The sequence below is a fragment of the Odontomachus brunneus genome, unplaced genomic scaffold (genome assembly GCF_010583005.1).
Source record: "Odontomachus brunneus isolate Ranch 3 - 2012 unplaced genomic scaffold, Obru_v1 Obru_scaffold_157, whole genome shotgun sequence".
In the NCBI taxonomy this organism is placed as follows: Eukaryota; Metazoa; Arthropoda; class Insecta; order Hymenoptera; family Formicidae; genus Odontomachus; species Odontomachus brunneus.
In genome coordinates this window covers 153806-164687 of record NW_022639607.1, presented here as the reverse complement: position 1 = coordinate 164687, position 10882 = coordinate 153806, and the positions used below count along the sequence as shown (strand labels likewise).

Sequence of the window (10882 nt, the reverse complement as noted above, 5' to 3'; positions counted from 1 at the left end):
GAGAGAGAGAGAGAGAGAGAGAGAGAGAGAGAGAGAGAGAGAGAGAGAGAATACGAAATAAATAGGACAGGCTTGCGCTTTTTTCGACGGGTTTTTGCGGACGTGATTTATGAAGCAGCGAAATTGGGTTGGCGCGACGCGACGGTGCGCGATTATTTCGTTGTCTTCGTCAGCACGTCGATGTGTCCTTGCCGTGAGCGCGTAACAACAACCGAGCCGTTTTCGCACGACATCCCGAAGTATCGAGACAGCCGAGGAGGCGAGAGATTCCCGAGGAAACTTGCCGGCGAATTCGACCGCAGCGGCAGGGGGAGCTTGGGAAGATCGAGTATTTTCAATCCGCGGGACGCTGTCGGGCGAGAAAGTGCACGCTGCACTCATTCCCAAACAGCTCGACTGTACATCGCGGATAAGATGCGATCGGGGAGAAGCTGCGCGCCTGCAGCCGCGCTTTGTGTGCGTTTACGGTGTGCGTATACAGAGAGAAATACAGGAACCGCGTCGCGATTCGATTAATATTATTTATTGGATATCGATTAATTTTATTTATCGGAAGTTCACCGGTGAATTTAATGTTGCCGTTGCACGAAGAGAATTTCATAAGTTTCTTTTTTTCAATATGAATCTTTTTCAATTTCTATGTTTCTATGTTTCCAGTAGTACAGGAATAGTATATTTCCGTTCTGCACTGAGAAAAAAATACTTGCAAATTTATTTGCGGGATAAAAGTTTATTTTACACACACACACATACACACAGAAACGAAGTTTATAAATCAGAGAAATCAACCTTATTTTACAGAATCAAACTTTATATCCCGTGAATAAATTTTCAAATATTTTTTTTACAGTACGCTGGGGAAGATCTATCTTGCCAAAGGTTATCATAATAAATTTCTCTAGAAATATAGCACATAATTTTTTTAATAGCACATGTCAGTCCCTGTAATATAAGCACACTGAGGAAAAAAATACTCGGAAATTTATTTGTGGGATATAAAGTTTATTTTACAAAAATAAGCTTTATTTCTCACACATAAATTTTCAAATATTTTTTCTCAGCGTAACATAGAAAGAATAATCATTTGTATATAAAAAACGTAACGTCTGTCTATCTGTATGTTCCCTATAAACTCATAAATCCTTTGACCGATCTGGACCAAGTTTTGCATAGTTATTCTCTAGGACCCTGCGGAAAATATAGGTTACCATGAAACATGAACTCCACCTCCTCCCTCTGATTTCATGCCCTTGTGATAACCTAAGCAATGCCGGCTAGTTTAAACTAGTATTAACATGAAGTTTGGTTTGGTTATAATGAACGAATCAACGCGTTTTGAGAAAACGAATTTTCTTGAAACCAAATTTGAGTCAAAAGAACCAGAAATTTTGTGTCCAACAAAACGCGTTGGTTCGTTCTTTAAAATCAAACTTCTCGTTATATAACCAATTTTCTCCGTTTTTTTTTCTATGAAATGAAAGGTCAATTACTACAAAATGTCGACCTCTTTGCGCCGGTTACAAAATTCTGTCTAAAATTTTCTCCGCGTGGAAATAGAAATATACGATAGGCCATAGAATTATTATTCGTGCTATTCGTGAGTGAGCGAACGCTTCTTTCATAAATCCCGTTTCGAGTAACAAGCTATCCGCGGGGATAGCGAGGGCAACGATTATCGTGAAAAGTGTGCGGGAGCGTGTGCGACCCGCTTTCCATCACCCCCACGGTCGTGAAAGGAGACCACTCCGGGGATTAAGCTCCGATCAATCGTTTCTAGCTATGTGAGAGCTCCGTGGCTTGCATAAAACCAGGGAAAGTGATCGTTCCGTGCGGGAGACTCGGTGAGAAAGAAGAAGGAACTCTCGTGTTCGGGGGAGATGTTCTAAAGCGGGGAGTCCCTTAGCTAAACCTATTCTCGTCGAGAGAGAAAGAGAGATAGAAAGAAAGAAAGAGAGAGAGAGAGAGAGATGAATGTTTTTCTCTCCTTGGAAAATAGACGGGCCGCTAGGGAAAGGAGAGAAAAAAGCGCGCTAAAAGATATCCGTAGAATGCAAGAAGGTGAGAAGAGAGGGAGGAGCGGCACATTCCCCGAAGTTTTCCTCGGAACTTTGCAATTTTCCCGGCGAGCTGCCAATCGAATTTCCGGCAGCGAAGGAGATCGCAAGACATCGACTCTCGCCGTTTGATCATTCGGCGACGTCTCTCGACACGGAACGCGCCGGGGTATTAAATTACGAAATTATAGGAAACCTCAGGTTAACCTTGTTAACTTTCGAGGTGTTGTCCGAACGGTCGGTCGGTCAGTTGGACGAGAACGTCGAAAATTTGATCAGCCGCGAGATTCTATCCGGGCGAAACTTCGCCGCAGAGCAACTTCGCGGTGGACCGAACACGAGAAACGAAACGCCAAAAACACCTCCGCCGAATGCGCCGCGTCACGTAAGTTCGTCTCGCTTTTAATTAAAGGAGATTTCGCGATCTTTCACGATCGCGTTGGCACGTGGATTCTCGAGGGCACGTGGGCGAGGAGACGAGAAGACGAACAGACTCACCGTCTCGCCCATTGTGTGAAGAATTTATATCGCTATTCTTCCTCAGTTGTGAACGCGATCGGGTTAAGCTGTCGCGCACACGTGCGTCTATAAATCCCAATTTCCCGAGTATGAGATTAACTTCGACGGTGTGCGATGAGGAGACGGTCCTTTCCTTCTCTCTATCTGTCGCTCTCTGTCTCCTTCTCTCGTTTCGACTTATTTAATAAATTTCTAATGGCAGCGCGCGCGCGGAAATAAACGGCGACAAGTGGCCGCCGGAGTCAGGAGGAGGATTCTGCCAGAAGGTCGGTAGGAGATGGATCGATTCCGGGAGGTGGTGCAGGAGGGTGGTAGAAAGAGGTGACGGCGGCGGTGGCGCGGGGTCCCACGGGTGGGTCGGCGAAACCGTTGAAGCGACACTTTTCCAAGTTCCGTTGCCGATCGATCAGCGACGGCAAGGTACGCGAGCCGTGCTTCTTACCCTTGAGACTTCCAAGACCGATAGGGAGATGAAACTCGTTTCCTCTCGAGACGGCGTGTCTTATTATCATCGAGACGAGAGGGAGTTATCATTTTCGGCGTGTAACAAACATGTATAGCATGTAGTTCTCTCTCTTTCTTGTCGACTCCCCTCCCTCTTTCTTTTTCTTCCTGTCATCTGAACGACGACGGATATCTGTCTGTCTGTCGCAGGAACTATTTGCTCAATCTTTCACGAATCCGAGGGTCTTCACTCTTAGACGACATCCGAGCCAAAATTTTAGCCATACTCTTCACCTGAGCTTTCTAACACTTGTATATTCTGTGTATGTTTGATACACATGGAAATTGAAGTTCAGTATCTGTAAAGCCGGTACTATCAGTTGTCATTTGAAAATTGTTTCATGTGAAGTACTCACATTTTCATTCGGAATTAGATTTGAAATTGTCAACTGAATCGTATGATATATCTGATGTTGTGTATTTGTAATCGTGATTCAACTATAAAACTCTCATCTAACTTTTAATTCAAATCTGAGTATCACCTGAGATAAGTTTCAAGTGAAAACTATTATGGACCTAAGACTTGTATTAATAGTCGTTACTTGGACTTTGTCTCAGGTGAGCCACTCAGATTTGAATTTAGAGTTAGATGTGAGTTCTTTTCTCTCAGTTTCTAACGTGAAGAGAGTAGAGTCTGTACATTTTTCAGTTTAATTGAAATTATTGATATCGTGTCACAGTGATTATCATGTGATTCCATTAAAACATTCAGATCCAATTCTAAATTCAGATTGAAGCATTTCACGCGAGATAAGATTACAACCATTTATACAGATCTTTAAATTATGGAAACCGAAGCAAATGTCATTTGTAGGTGCTCCGTAGGTATCTCTCGGCGAAATTAGCGGATTAAATAGAATCAAAACTGACATGGGTTTCAGAATATTAAAGGCTTTATCAAATGTTAATAACATCGAGGTCGAAAGTAGGATCAACATTTCGACTACCTTCAAGTATCTCCGCGACGACGTACTTTCGGGTGTTCTGGAGTGATTTTCGTAAGTCACTCGCGCGATATCTCAAAGTATCCTCAAGAGTTGAGATACCTTCAGCTACTGTCTCCGTGATGATTCGAGGTACTCTCAGTTGGCTCTGTCGAGCAATTCGCGTGTTGTTACTTCGGCAATTCCAATCTGACATGCGGTGTCGCGGGATTTGAAATCGGTCCGTGAGATTTGTCGTGAGGTCGCCGTGCAACATTCCCTGTCGCGGGGATGGTTCGCGCAGCTGAACAACGGCGGAAACAATTTCCGACATTGACGTCGACCATATCTCAGTGTGCGCTAGCGCGCGAAGGGAAGTGTGCACGGTACTTTCCCGCGTGCGGTAATTTATTCTTCTTGCTTTCCGTGTCGGTGGTGCGTTCTCCCAGGCAGAACCGCCGAGTCCACCGCCGCCATCGCCACCGCCACTGCCATCGCGGTTGCGGGGCTTTCCCTTTTTATTCTTTTTTTCCGGCAAAAGCGCCGCGTTTGAGTGCTATACGGTTGAAATCATAACACTTACGCGGAGTAACTTTGAAGTAGAACTTCGTGCTTGGCGAGCGCGCGGAGTTTCTTTCGAGGGTCTGCACCGTCTGCGCCGCCGTTTGTTATCAAAATGCGCCGGGATATTTCGAGAGGAAACATACGCGATAATATAAAGCGGAGAGATGCAAATTCGATATCGCAGAGACACCGTATCGTCCGTCGAATAACTGACCCCGTTCGATATTTCGCGCGTCGCGCTTTGTAACGCGATCGGCGCTAGCTCTGGTCGGTTTGTGCTACGCTCTGTCGCACGCATATGTGTCCGAGATACGGGGGTGAGTTAGCTCTGCTCGGTACACGACCATTTGCATAATTCGCACGGCCTCGGCATCATGTTTCCTACGTGGGGCGAGCGAAGTTGCGAATGGCGAATCACCGGCGTTTATTTGCACGCGGACGGACTTACGCGGTCGGTGCGAAATACGTGCGCGATGATCGCGTAAACGCACACGCGGCAACCGATCGATATTCTCTCGCTTTCTTCGACTGCCCCGCGGCCGAGGGACCTGGGGAATGCTCCCGCAGGTGAACGCGATGTGTCGCGATATATCGCGCTGTCAGAGCCTGCTGAGAAATTCGAAGACAAAGTGCTGGCCTAAATCGACGAGTCGAGCGCGCGCGCGCGCGCACACACACACGCTCTCTCTTTCTCTTTCTCTCTCTCTCTCTCTCTCTCTCTCTCTCTCTCTTTCTTTCTCGTGCAGATCGCTGTTATTGCGCTCACCGTACTGGCGAGACGCCAAACTGCGAGACCTAAGTAGCTACCTCGAATTATTCCGCGGAATACTCGCGTGCAGAGAGAAGGCACGAAAAATAGCACGCCCGTTATTATTTGTACGGATAACGTCGGCTGTTCGGCGGAAGCGTGCCGATCGTCGCGACTGTTCCCGCCGTCGCGACGCCTCGACGAGCGCGATTCGCATCGCTGAGGAATCGAATTCAACTTTGCGGATAGAACGCGAGAGAACGCGATTTCACCGCGCTCGCGAAAAAGAACGCGCAATTAATCGCACGTAAAATCGCGCGTTTGAGTGTCGCGTTATTATCAGAGCAATTATCGAGATTCAACTTACGCGAATCGCCTTGTCGAATATTCAGTTCGGACGTCATCAGTTATATCCGGCGAATTACGGATTAATCGGCGCGGGACGTGCGCAATGCGATTGTTGGCTGGCACACAAAAGTGTGCACGTTACAATATAGCGATTTAGTATGCGCGTGTCTATATTAATGTAACAATATCGACGATATACGACTTTCATGTCGTCGATTCGAATCATTTTTGCTGCAAGTCTCGTTCATCTGCTCGTGATGTTTCGTGATCGACTCGCGGGATGGAGGGGGCTTAAACGCGAGTTTCGCCGGGAAAAATTCGGAAAAATGACTGAGAGAGTCACGCGTGTTTCCACTAAGTGGAAATTGACGTCACCGCTCGCGTTTCGCACTCTATCGAAAATGTACACACCTCGTGATCGTCATGTCCTCTTTGTTCTGGAGTACGACGGGCCGCGCGCTAAACGAATTTATTCGCGGCGAATAGATTTGCGTAATCCGAGACGTTCCTCGGGGAGAATTCAGGAATTACCGCGATTTCTGCGGATGCTGACGCCCGAAGCAATTCCTCCACGCTCTCTCGCTCGTCTCTGTCCGACGCGTCTTCATTGTACGGCGATAATGAATGAACGGAATTGCGATTCACCGTCGAAAGTCATTCGCTCCCGTATCTCGCTCAGCACCGTCACCTGGGTGACAATTTGAATTAATGTGACTCTGCTCCCTCAGTAACATGTCCAGAATCTTCAAAATTATTTTCCAATATCCCAAAGTCGCGCTCTTAAGGTTGGATCCAATGTAGCGTTAGTAAGAAAGTCGAATTGTCGCGCATGCGCAGTGGAATCTATCCTATGCATGGATCAGAACTAGTCATGTTACTGCAGATTGTACAAGTCATATAGTCATATAGTATTATATAATCATATAATATTTAGAGTACATTTTGGGAACACTTTTCTCCGTCTATTCGACTATTTTTTACAAGTTTTTTAAAGTAATTTTCGCGTTTCCAAAGGTGTATTTTCGAAAATGGCGTCAATGTGCGTATCTCGCTCAGTACCGTTTCTTGGATGACAATTTTTAATGTGACTCTGCTCCCTCAGTAACATACGACAGTATTACATGCTGATAGTATTACATACTATGAGAGTAACTAATTTTAAAGATTAAAAAATTATTTAAAAATGGGTAGCCGCCGGAACTCTTCTTAAATTTGATCGTAGGGATTAGAACTCTATTAGAACTAATGAGGACTGTCAATAAAACCAGATGTAGTCTGCATGATAGTTTCTCTCGGAAATTTTCTGTTGTTTTGAAGTTTATGAAAAAAGCATAATTTTTTATTTACTGTTTTTCGGTATTAAAAATGCGGAACTCTTTTTGTTTTCTATCTAGAATTCTAGAACTATGAAAAGTGTTAATAGAACTGTCATTGTTTTTTTTTAAGATTTGTAAAACATCGTGCCAGTTTTACAGACGCGGGAAAGTTGCCCATTTTTTGTTCTATTTTCGTTTAGTAAATTAATTTCAGATTTCGTTTGTCTTTTTATTTGCTCAATAATTGCAGGAAAATCGTCACATCTCGATTGGGCTTTCAAATAGTTTTAGTTGCTAGACGAAAGTTAATATAACTGTCCAATAACTGGAAACTGCGTTAAATATCTAGCGGTGTCCCTCATCGTTGATTAATATCATCGTTATTATACTTATTTATTATTCATAACACGTATGAAAATCGTTTTCCTCCCGGCGAAGTACGAAGACAAGTTACAGCGACTCGCAAATTGCGAGTGTTAGTTTAACAGTCGCTCATGGTCGTTACTTTGAAGATTACGCGGAACTAATTTTGCGCCAACCGCGAGAGATCGCGCAACGTTACTACCCAACCGCATGTTACCTCGCAAATCGCGGGGGGAATATTTACGGAAACCTCTCGTAGCCTGAGTTTACGTAATCGAAGGTAGACAAAACATCCGCACGCTGTTGATTCAATTCGACCGCGATCGACCCGAGTCCGGTGGAGCAGTTCAAGCCGGAATCGCGCGAGTCGATGTAAAATCGTTGCCGCAAGAATAACGAGTCGATGCATCCGATCAGGTGATATCGCCGGCACGCCGGTGCTACGCGGAAAACGCGGGCCCTGACGCGACAGAGGAAACACAATTATCGGCCAATCAACGTGCTTACCCGCCAGCAACCACTTGGGCTCTCCTTTCCTCTCCTCTCCTCGTGGAAATGGTCGCCCGAAAATCACTGGTAATCGACTATCCGACGGAGATCCTTCGATTCTCCAGTATCCGTTTTTTTTTTTCCATTGCGATAAATCCCCATCGGAAGTCGTATAGCCGATGGCTGATTCGATTGCGAGCGCGCAGCAATGACCAGTAATTAGCGTCTCACGAACGAAGGAGCTTCGACTGATCGATTTAATTACACCTTTAATTGCACCCGGCAGGCTGACCGGAGCGATTCATGGGCGACAGATTCTACCGATTGCCTTCACTCAAAACAATGTTTTGCTGCTCCAAGCAAATTCTAAATGTCACAGTTAAAATATATCGCCGTTTTTTTGTATTTGCTAGAAAATTGTCTGTGGTACACCTAGAATTTTTACTGCAGCAGCATTCTAGCAAATTTAAGTAGGCACAGCGTCGACATTGCTCCGATATTAATTTGCTCCGATACTATTTTCACAGTATGAAAGGGTTATACATTCATTTATCTCTGGTCGCTAGTCTTTTATTTATTACAGTCAATTTTAATAAATACGATTGGCTTTAATCTAAAGAGATTTTCTTGTGCTAAATTTCACGAATAGTTCAAATAGAGATTCTGTCTCTGTCATCTATTTTAATTAAATACAAAACATACATACGATATATCGTGATGTTTACTAGTCCATGCATTTCTCCATTTTTTTAGTTAACTTTTTATATCTAGAAAACTTTTCTATGACTGCAAGACTATTTTCTTAAATGTTGGTTTCGCGTCTGATTGTCGATTTCCTCGATCTGAGATTGCGTGTTATTATTAATATTAGATTTGTTAATCGTGCAACGCGCAAATTAATATCGGAGCAATGTCGACGCTGTGCCCGTTTGGAAATCCATCTGACGTGAGCAGAAACGCGGTGGACGATCGAGCAATTTCGATTCGCTCGACTTGGAGCCATTTTCCGCCGGAAACCCTAAACGATCCGTTAAGAAATGTGATATTTCTCCAAGAGTATATTTTACCTCGAACAGACACTCGGATTGCATTTCGGCCTTGAATCGATCCTCCTAATGTATTCGCGGAACACATTTTTTTCGAATAATTACCGTATACTACGCGGTCGACTTTGCCGTGTGTAACGCGAATAAAGAAACTCGTCAGAGTGGATGTTTAATTCAGCAGTCCGATATAAAAGTGAGATTTTCCTGGGAAATAAGATATATCAGGTTTTACAGTCTCGGTTCTCGCGCACAAGTAGTACTTTATATACAATGGCCTAATAATTAGTTCCATCGAGGCATTTTCTCCGTTATATTTTTTTCATTTATTATTGCATACAAGCGAGTGTCACCAGGTTTAATTTTTTTAACTTTTTAATGTGTTGATAACACTCTATAAAAGCAAACAAAAATTTATACAATGCGAGTGCATCGCTGCACTTCAGCTGTGTATTTTACTTCTCTCTTGAAACGAAATTTTATATGAAATATTGAATAATGATTTCAAATGAATGAGCTCTCGCATTAAATAGCAAATGAAATAACAAGTTTTCCGTTTATACTATTTATTAATTATTTTTTATTGATATTGGAAATTTCTGCACAATTTGGAAATTTCCACGAACAAAGGAACTTTCTATTGGTACTCACAGTTGCATATTATTTACGATTTTTCACTGAGAGTATAGAATTAATTACAAACTTGTGTTCGTATCTCGTATTGATTATATATTTGATTATCGTTATTTCGTTCAATATTGCAGATAACGAAAAGACACATAATGTGCGACACCATTAAAGTAATTGAAAATAAAGAGAGAGAAAAAAGTATCATTCTACTGTTAAAAAATTACTTAGCTTACTTTTCATCTTTCTGTAACAGCTATTTTTTCAACAGAAAATATTTTTTTATAATAGTTTTAAAATATACTCATCACACAAATTTGAGAAAAACTCATTATGATGTACTCAAAAGAATCTATTCTCTTTACAAGGAAAAGGCTTTATCAAGAAAAAATTGGTTTGACTCCATGTAGCAAGCTAAATTTTTGTTTTAATTTCACATTCTTGATTGAAACGTTAAATTTGTTGGGATTCAGAATATCTCTTGAAGAAATTCAATATTTATAATGAGAGTTTGTGATAAATTTGCGGGGATATATAAGCTTCTGAAATACTTGAAACTTGTAACATTTGAGTGCAAAATGTATTTTTCTATGTATCCACGACTACCCACGATTTGCCTCACGTCATCGCCACATCATTCATAGTTAATAATACACTACCGTCCAGGAATTTGGAAGCAATCATTTTGTGTGAAACAAAAGATCGTTTGTAAATATTATGAAAGCAACCGAGTATAATGAATGTTTATTGACATTGACGACTACTTTAGGCCAGAACAGCAACTCTTTATACCTATGTCTAATAAATTCTTGCTATTATCTACTTACAGTTGAACATTTACTTTGTTTTGGTCACGTTCGAATCATAGAAATGATGTTTACCCTCAATTCCGATATCTAACCATTGTATTCTAATTAAATAGGATCTTAATAGTTGCATTCTAGCATTTATAGGCGCATTTATAGCAAGTTACGATTTGTGAACTCAGTGCGTGTTAAAGTTATCAGTCGGTTGATTTAACTGAATTTTTTAATTTAACATAATGTAATTATAGACATAGAAAGTTTGTGTTCTAACCTAAAGTAGATAGTAGTCGTCAATGTCAATAAACATTCATTATAACCGGTTGCTTTCATAATACAAACGATCTTTTATTTTACACAAAAATATGACTGCTTCCAAACTTCTGGACGGTAGTGTATATCTTAAACACTCGACGTGAATGATGAGAAATGTACGTAGTTACACGTTACTCGGTATATTCGGCACTCACCGCCTCGGTACGTAATTGTCCGTTACGGGTAGATACGCGACGCGCGCGAGTACCACAACATCAACAAAAAGCGCTCAGTCGATTCCCCTTACCAAGTGCCCCCCCCCCCCC

At 42.4% G+C, this 10882-nt stretch overlaps 2 protein-coding genes across 7 annotated transcripts in view; one reads left to right on the top strand and one right to left on the bottom strand.

Moving 5' to 3' along the window:
• Positions 1–10882, bottom strand: part of LOC116850826 (receptor-type tyrosine-protein phosphatase kappa) — a 100505-nt gene that overhangs the window by 44737 nt on the left and 44886 nt on the right. The window lies entirely within an intron of this gene.
• LOC116850827 overlaps positions 1–10882 on the top strand; it is a 100291-nt gene that overhangs the window by 55452 nt on the left and 33957 nt on the right. The window lies entirely within an intron of this gene.